This window comes from Capsella rubella, unplaced genomic scaffold (assembly GCF_000375325.1).
Source record: "Capsella rubella cultivar Monte Gargano unplaced genomic scaffold, Caprub1_0 scaffold_2, whole genome shotgun sequence".
Lineage (NCBI taxonomy): Eukaryota > Viridiplantae > Streptophyta > Magnoliopsida > Brassicales > Brassicaceae > Capsella > Capsella rubella.
This window is the reverse complement of record NW_006238922.1, coordinates 13,678,055-13,686,362: the sequence shown is the minus strand read 5'-3', so window position 1 is coordinate 13,686,362 and position 8,308 is coordinate 13,678,055. Positions and strand designations below refer to the sequence as shown.

The 8,308-nt window shown below is 32.0% G+C and overlaps 1 long non-coding RNA gene across 2 annotated transcripts; it reads right to left on the bottom strand.

The window, feature by feature from the left end:
- Positions 1-1,994: 1,994 nt before the first annotated feature.
- LOC17895249 lies at positions 1,995-4,802 on the bottom strand. 2 transcript variants are annotated; one of them, XR_002835005.1, is made up of 5 exons: positions 4,685-4,802; positions 4,467-4,499; positions 3,860-4,063; positions 3,585-3,691; positions 1,995-2,264 (listed from the first exon to the last, which is right to left on the bottom strand). It is a non-coding gene; the product is annotated as an uncharacterized LOC17895249 (long non-coding RNA). The 2 variants fall into 2 exon arrangements; XR_002835004.1 differs by lacking the exon at positions 1,995-2,264 and adding an exon at positions 3,364-3,502 and having other exon boundaries at positions 4,685-4,800.
- Between the last annotated feature and the right edge of the window lie 3,506 nt (positions 4,803-8,308).

The following is an 8,308-nucleotide window of genomic DNA, read 5'->3' as shown; positions in this document are numbered from 1 at the left end:
GAGAGAGAGAGAGAGAGAGAGAGAGAGAGAGAGAGAGAGAGAGATTCTCTGTGAAAAAGATGTTTTTTATTTGGACGGCTTTTCTCTCTTTTGCTCCTTTAACCAAAACTTGGACGGACACCATTCTTTGTCTTCTTTGCTATAATTCATTTTGATATTATAATAATACATCACAATAGATTCGGTTCAAGCATAGATTTGGATCCAACCAAACAAATTATAAAAAAAACTTATTCACTTTCAGAGTTTTCAATACATCTTTTCTTTTCTTCTTGCATTGATTCATCAATTTAAATTCGGTTCAAGCATAGATTTAATTTGGAACAATATATATATATATGTATATGTGTCTAGACTCTAAATCACTAGTGACTAGTGTATGTAAACAAATAAAAATCACTACTTGTATTGTATGAAAAATGCGGGAATTTGATACTGAACAAAAACCGAACTGGATATCGGAAAATTATGTCTATCCTTAATCGTATATATTAATTTGTTTTCAGCTACGGATTTAGTTAGTTAGTTAAGAAACTATTGCTAGAAAAGATAAAATCTGAGGTATCTGACTTTTTCACACATTTTAATTAATAAATGATTTGGCGAGCTAAGAATTCATTCACTACTAGTGAGTGTATATCTATGTTTTTTATTTTATATGGTCTAATTGTTGATAAATGATTAGACTATCGTGGCTTTTTCGTGAGAACTGAGAAGTGATAAAGAACGATTCGGAATATTTATTTTGGAGACGGAACGAATAAACAGTTTTGATTTTCACTGTTTCTTTTTTTTTTTTGTTAGTTGACTAAAAGATGCTTTTTATAGCCTTTAGCCCGTACGATCGTAAAAGTTAAAAACATACGAGCCATTGATTTGCAAATTAATAATTTTATATACCAAAAACGGAAGCATAAGTATATATTTGTTGATAATAATATATATGCCAATGTTTTAGTTAATTTGACATCCACATTCTACGGCCATTATTTTATCAAGAAGAATATGTATATGTAAATGAATGATCTAAACGGAAAAATATAATACTGTATGAAACTGATGGAGCGAGCTAGAGATATTTGATAAGATAAGATGCTAAAGTCTTCTTCTACCGGTGATAAAACTGTTTTGCAGTCAAAGATAATAATAAATAAAAAAATTCTTAAGTTGACACAAATTATGTTTTTTTGCGCTATACACACAATCACACATGTTCTTCTCTCCATATTAATTCTAGTCCACTGAATTTATATATTTAGAGGAGAATCTACCGGTGCACTGATCGCGACAATCAGAGTTATATATATATATATATATATATATATATATATATAATGAAGATATATAAAATATAAATGAAACCATTTTGGGAGAATCTACGAGTGCAGGGTTTATATGAAACGAGTTGCGTCAGTACTATTATTATCTAACGAAAATTACATTGTTATTATAGTATACTTTCATTACATTGTTATTATAGTATACTTTTATAGGCATCAAATTGTCACTACTGGACAATCTAGCTTATGTAAACCTTCCTAGCATAGTTATACAATTTCTTGACTATGGAAAGTCGAAAAGGACTTTTCATAATTTTTGAAGTTATCTGATATAAACAGGCGTGAAACAGGCGTGAAATATTTATTAGTATTTTTGATAAGTTTATTGGTTTCATTCGGTTTGTATTTAATGGTGGCGTGAAACAGGCTAGCCTGTGAGATTATATGGGGAGCTCAGCTGGGTGGTTGGGGGAGATTCCATAAAACTACTACACGTAGGTTAGGTTAGGAGTTTTAGGACTTATGAAGTACTTTTGGGCTTCATTTGAAATACGAGAAAGTGTCTAAGCTCTAAAAAACTAGTACTGTTTAATATGGGCTTTACATACTGAGAGAGCAGAGAACTCCCCTGACCCATGGCTCTCTCCTTTGTTTAATGTTTACTTTCGTGGCCCAGTAACCTTACCCACCATCAAACTAGTGCTTTTTTTTTTTTTTAATCAACTGGTGTTGTATTGATAGATTTAAAAAAATACATCACAAGCATACAGAGAAAGCTCCAATTCAACAACTGAATGAGCTAAAAGACAACTACAAACCCTTGCTAAACTAAACCAAAGCAAGGCCACGGGTTTATACAAAAAATTCCATCTAACCCTCCCAAACTATATTAAAAACTCAAATTCAATTAAGCAATACCTTCTTTCTTCAGTAAACAAACCGTGAAGCCAAGATGAATGACCCAAAGCCACATAAGACTGCAACCTACAGTCATTGGTGACGCTTTGAACAATTAACAAAGCTTCCCTGTTTAAAGATGAGTTTTCTAAACAGAATTCCCAGTCTATAAAAAACATTAAAACTAGTCCAGCCTCCATAGATTGTTATCTATATGAAGGCGACGCTGTCGGTTTGGTTATAGTACTAACCAAATACTCCTTTGCCAACCCAAACCCACCATCAAACTAGTGTAAATTACATAGTTTTTTAGTATTTAGAGTTTTAGACCAATATTTAGTCGAAAGCCAAAAATATCCTATAGAAACCACAAAAGGAGAAAAACAGGTACCGTGTTGTATATATATATGCTAATTTTGTTAAGCATGGGGGTAGAATTAAGAATCTGAACAAGTTACATGCATGTATATGACATTCTTGTTTTGGTTTTTTCCCCAATTGTTTTTTCCCCCATGGTACACGGGACCATGCTATAATGCTATACCAACGCAATGAATGAATCAATGAAACATCAATCTCATACTACACCCCATGTCACTTAGATGAGTTCATATAATTTTCTTTTATTTGATTTAAGTTCAATCTCCAATATTAAAAACACGTGGGATTATATAATTTTCTTTCTTTTGTTAATTGATTCGTCAAAGTTTAAACTTGAATTTTTACAGCATCAGTGGAGGAAAGAAAAATTAAAAGTTGATAGGAATAGTAGTATGAAACTACGTAAAATAAGATATTAGGTGCACGAACGTTCGTGCACTAAATTAGTATATATTTTAGACTATATTGTATATTACATTAATGAATTAGTCACTAGAAACCGTATTGTTCATGTACAGTTCTTTTTTGTTTTGGTCGGCCATCTACCAAAGACTACCCCATGACGAAAAAAAAAGAACTAATTATTCTTTTCAACAAAACAAAAAACAGACTAAGTGACAAAAGACTGAAGAAAATAACGTAAAGCCAAAATCGTAAGGGCATAAACATTGGTTTGTCCCAATGTTTTGTCCCATTAATTTTTTTTATTATATTTTACATGTAGGACAATTGATTTATTTTTAAGGTTAAGCATTGGTGTATTTTGAATTTTTGTCCTACAATTATAAATATTATTTTTTTAAAAAAAAATAATTTGTTTTGAATTATAAAATATATGAGTGTCTCTGCAATTCCAAGTATTGGAAGCATAAGCAGGGCACATGTATCCTAAGCGCAAGGGAATTTGCCAATGCCATATGACTATCCATCCTAATCAACCAAACCTAAATGAAGAGAAAAATATATAAGAAAAGCGATGATTGTTGAGTATTGACAAACAAACAGAAAAGTCAGCAGAGTTCATACATGATTATGAGGGGAAATTTCATCAATCCATGATGCAGAGGGCATTTCTCCTCCCCAAACATCATTGTTCCCTCCACCTCCTAGAATCCATGAGCCTTCTTTTGCATCTGAATTTTTTTGTTCATCATAATATATTACATGAGAACGGAACAAAGTATCAAACTTTCAGATTAATTCATGCTAGTGAAGTAGGTATAATCGCAGCAGAGAAATTGATCAACCACTTGAACAATAATACTACAACAACCACAATGAACATTGAAAGAGTGAAGAACCTTGAGAGTGGCAAAGCTGGGAACAGTCCAAATTTGAGAAGAAGGGAGCTGGGAATGGTATAAGGCGTTGACTACATAAGTCGCTGAGCAGAGGAAGATAGGCGACGGAGATAACGAGGAAGGTGACAGCTGAAAGGACAACGAAGAGGTTCATGGTGGCCGAAGAGGTTCATGGAAGTCCATAGAGGCACAAGTTCTCCTTCTCTGCAAAAACAAGAATGAAAGACCTTAAGAGAAACCACAAGAAGACTAACTCAATCTTTAATTGGAAATAAGTAGATAATCACAATCAACAAACAAAGCCTCCAGAAAGGATTAGATAGAGGAGGACAAAGGTAATCCAAGATAAAGTTTTGAACTGATGAGAAAAGACTAGAACTTTTACTCATAAAAGAGATCTGAACTCAATCACTAGAGAACAATTGAAGGATATGATTAAACGGAAGCTCTATTACATAAAAAATAGAGAACACCATTGATGAGTGGACAAATTCGAGATTTCATTTCTCAAATCAATGCAACTTTCAACATAACACTTTCACTAGAAACTAGAACACATTATGAATCAACACTAATTTAAACAAACACAGGTAAAGAAATAACTCACCAGGATCACACGTTTGGTAAAACTTCACCATATCTGCATATAAACAAGAAACACAAAAAAAAACCCAGAATCGTCAAATCTCACGAAACCCACAAAAAGGACGTTTTTTGTTTTTTTAGTCAGGCTAGAAACAAAATAAAACCAGAATCGGACAAAGAAGAAGATAGAACAGAGTGAGAGAGAGAGAGAGAGAGAGAGAGAGAGAGACCGAAACTCACCGTTTGTGAGCTCTTTGATAAAACCAGTTCGACGACCTCTGAGAAGAAGAAGAGAAGAAAAGAAAACAATTCAACCCCAAATAATTTCTTTCTTCACTAAACCGGTGACGAATGAGAACATGACACGTACGTCGAAGGACCACCTTCATTCGTCCCGTTTATACGAACGTTTCTTCTTTTTATCAGACATTTATATTTAAATTAAATGGCTTAATTGGTTGGGACTTAGGCTGAAGACGCCGATAAACATAGTCTAACCATCGGAATAAAATATTATTCTCCGGAAACAGATGTCAAAGAAAACGTGTTATTCACGGATACGTACTGTTCCTCTGATGGCTATAAATAACAGTATGTGGACACATTTACATATGAGCACAATTTTTTTTTTTTATGGTAACGTATATTAGTTGAAGAATCTATAGTTAGATTTATGCCACCATGTGTCATTGAGTGCTACAATTTTTGTCACCATAGTCAGAATTTTTTTTCCATATATATATACATTTTTTTTTTGCAAATTGAAAGCTCCATGGTTTAGAGTTAATTTATTATAATTATGGGGGATCACTACAACTAATGAAGTAAAACTATGTTGTATTAGCTACTTATGCAGCCTTTTTCAACAACCAATGTTAGAAGAAAAAACGAAGTACTAAAATTAGAAATAGCAGAAGAAGACGCCGGATATGTAGAAGAAAAGTAAAAACATGCGCATGAGTAGAAGAATCTAAGATTTTGGGATTAGTCGTTGATTTTCACACTTTGGTCATCAGATTAAGTGGACATGGACAATAAAAACAAAAATTAAACGACCATTTCCAAAAAGGCAAGACGAATTAAGACTTATACTGAACATTAATATTTAAAAGACAACACATGTTATGAGACCTTTCCTAGTTCAAGAAACCTTGAATTGTACGGCCTTTTTTGTTCCTTTAACTAAGTTCAATGCATCTCTCTTTAGTGGATACCTACTGCTTAACTAACCTAGAAAAATAAATATTCCAAAATATTCTAGTAAATAATATTTCATTATTTTAAAATATTTATGTCGACGACCAAACAAAAAAGGAGTCGAACTTTTAATGTCCACGAATAGCATTGTTGTGATGCTCGAATCCAACATGTGACGATCGAGTGAAGTAATCCATAAACATATATTAATGTAAAAAAAGTGGAACAGTGACCGATACGAGACATTCTCATTTTCTAATAGAAAACATAGATTTTAAGTGAAAATTGGTCCAACAAAAACCGTCCAAACTCTAACCCTAACATTTCGAAAACAACTCAACAAAGCTGTTCTTTATATGAAGCAAGCATATATAGGTGAAAAAATAGTTTTTTTTTTTTTTGTACTCTTTCTTAAAGTCCCGTGCGGTCTAATCAAATGTACGGATATGAAACCTTTTTGTTTCCTCTATCGATCTTATTATACCTTAAAAATTATGAACAGTGTATTGGAAGAGAATATTTAGGAAGAAAAAAAAAAAAACAACTTAAAAAAGAAAAAAGAGAGGTAGAAATTAATTAAGACCGGAAGAAGAAGAAGGAAACCAAAACCACTCGTGCGTGCGGTTTAGGAGGATATTTCTCCGAGTCAACGGTCAAAGAGGTCAAAGTCTTAAAAAAACAGGAAAGAAAGAAATGATGAATTGAATTTGGTGCTAATTGCCCTTCTTACTAATTAAAAAAATAAAATTCTTTCTACACTTTGGCCTTCTCTCGTCTTCTTCTGTCTTAGGCGTTTGTCCAACAACAACTTGTCTGTATGTATTAATTCTTTTTTCATGACTTCATCACCCCTTACGTCTACTCATTCCATCACCGACTGCCCCCAAAACTTTTTTTTTCTTTTTTTTTTTTTTTGTGTGGTCGGCCAGTCTTTTATTTTCTGGACATGATGAATAGACATCCATTCCCAAACATGAATTTAATGTTCTAATTATAAAGACTTCAAGTTATTGCGTTGTATTTTATTTTTTTGCAGGATTTATATCATTATTGATGGTTTGTGACCAAATTGTTTGATGAGTGTTATAAGAACCAACCTCAATACTTCATTTTGTCTCTTTATACATAGGAAGAAAAACAAAACCCCCCTAGCTACTACTATTAGCAGCCCCTACTTTTCTACGATAATATTTTAAAGTCAGTCTGTAGACAGAGATGATTACAATTAACTTCTAAATATTCAATCAGTCGAAACTTAATCTTTTACTTAATTTAAGTATTTAGTATCCATTGTATAATGAGATGTGTGAAAGGAATATTACATAAGATATGATGTAATGTAAGGCATGAGAAGTCCATTTTGATCGCCACATAACGATTCCATCCATATATATATAGATAAAGCTTAATCAAGGTACGATTCCAGATAATGGATATAGGTTTGAGGTCAATATATACATGGGGTTTTTTTCTGTTATCTCCAAACCTAAGAATCTATATATAGCATTTTGACATATTCTTGAATCGTTTTAAGTACCAAAATAAGTGTATTAGAGTGGAAAAACTGAAAGAGCTAAAAACAAGGTAATCGAGATTTTGATAAATTTTCTCCGCCAAATTTTTCAAGTAGATACGTTGCTGATCCAAAATTTTCTTTTCCTTCAACAGTAGAATTATTGTTTGCGCAATAAATATATATATTTTAAAAAAATTACATATAAATTTTTGTAATAATTTTTGCAAGGAAGTAAAAGAAAGAAAACCAATTGGTGTTCGTAATAAATTAATTAAAATAAAAAGAGTGAAAAAAGGGAAATAAGATTTGATCCTGTTCGTCAGCAGCACAACAGGATCGTCAAAAGGAGTCTAGTGGGTTTTTGAAAAGCCGTGTGGGCTTGACTTTGACCGAAACGAGGCACACGTATGGATACATTTCCTATTAATTTTGGGAAATACTTTTATAGTATATACTCTCGGAATAAAATAATTAATCAAATATCTCTCTGTTAGAACATTATAAACCACGTTCCGCACACTCTATTATACTATTGTATCATTATTATATTTACCTACAAGTTGTCATTTTTTCTTTCTTTCAAAAACGTGCTAATTAATTCACGAATACTATACTAGTATTAAAATCTCTAATTAACCACGCATTTTACTACGATGCATTCTTATTACTACACCTAATCAATCATTTGTAATTAACCCACATATCGTTTATAGTCCCTACTCTATACATTATCTAAAAAACGTTGTCTAATAATACTTATGAAATAAACTTAAGATAATATACAAAATATCTTTTAAAATACGCATTAACCCTTCTTTATAATCCTTTATTATTATGTTTTTGTAATCAAAACAACTAGACGGCCGCCTACTTATCGACTATGCTTTTCTTTTGCATATTCAATTTATAAACAAGTAGAATTTACAAATTATGGATTTAAACTTTAAAAAGTATAGTTATAAAAAAATAAAATAAAAATAGAGCGGTTGATATGAATCAATAATTTCGTTTTGATGGATATGTCGTGTGACCTTGCAAATATGACAAAATAAATCCGAATAACTACATAACATTTTAAAGCAAACGTGAGTTGAGAGGCCTCTGCCGCCGGCTATACTATAGAGAAAAGAATAAATAATCAGCTGCTAACA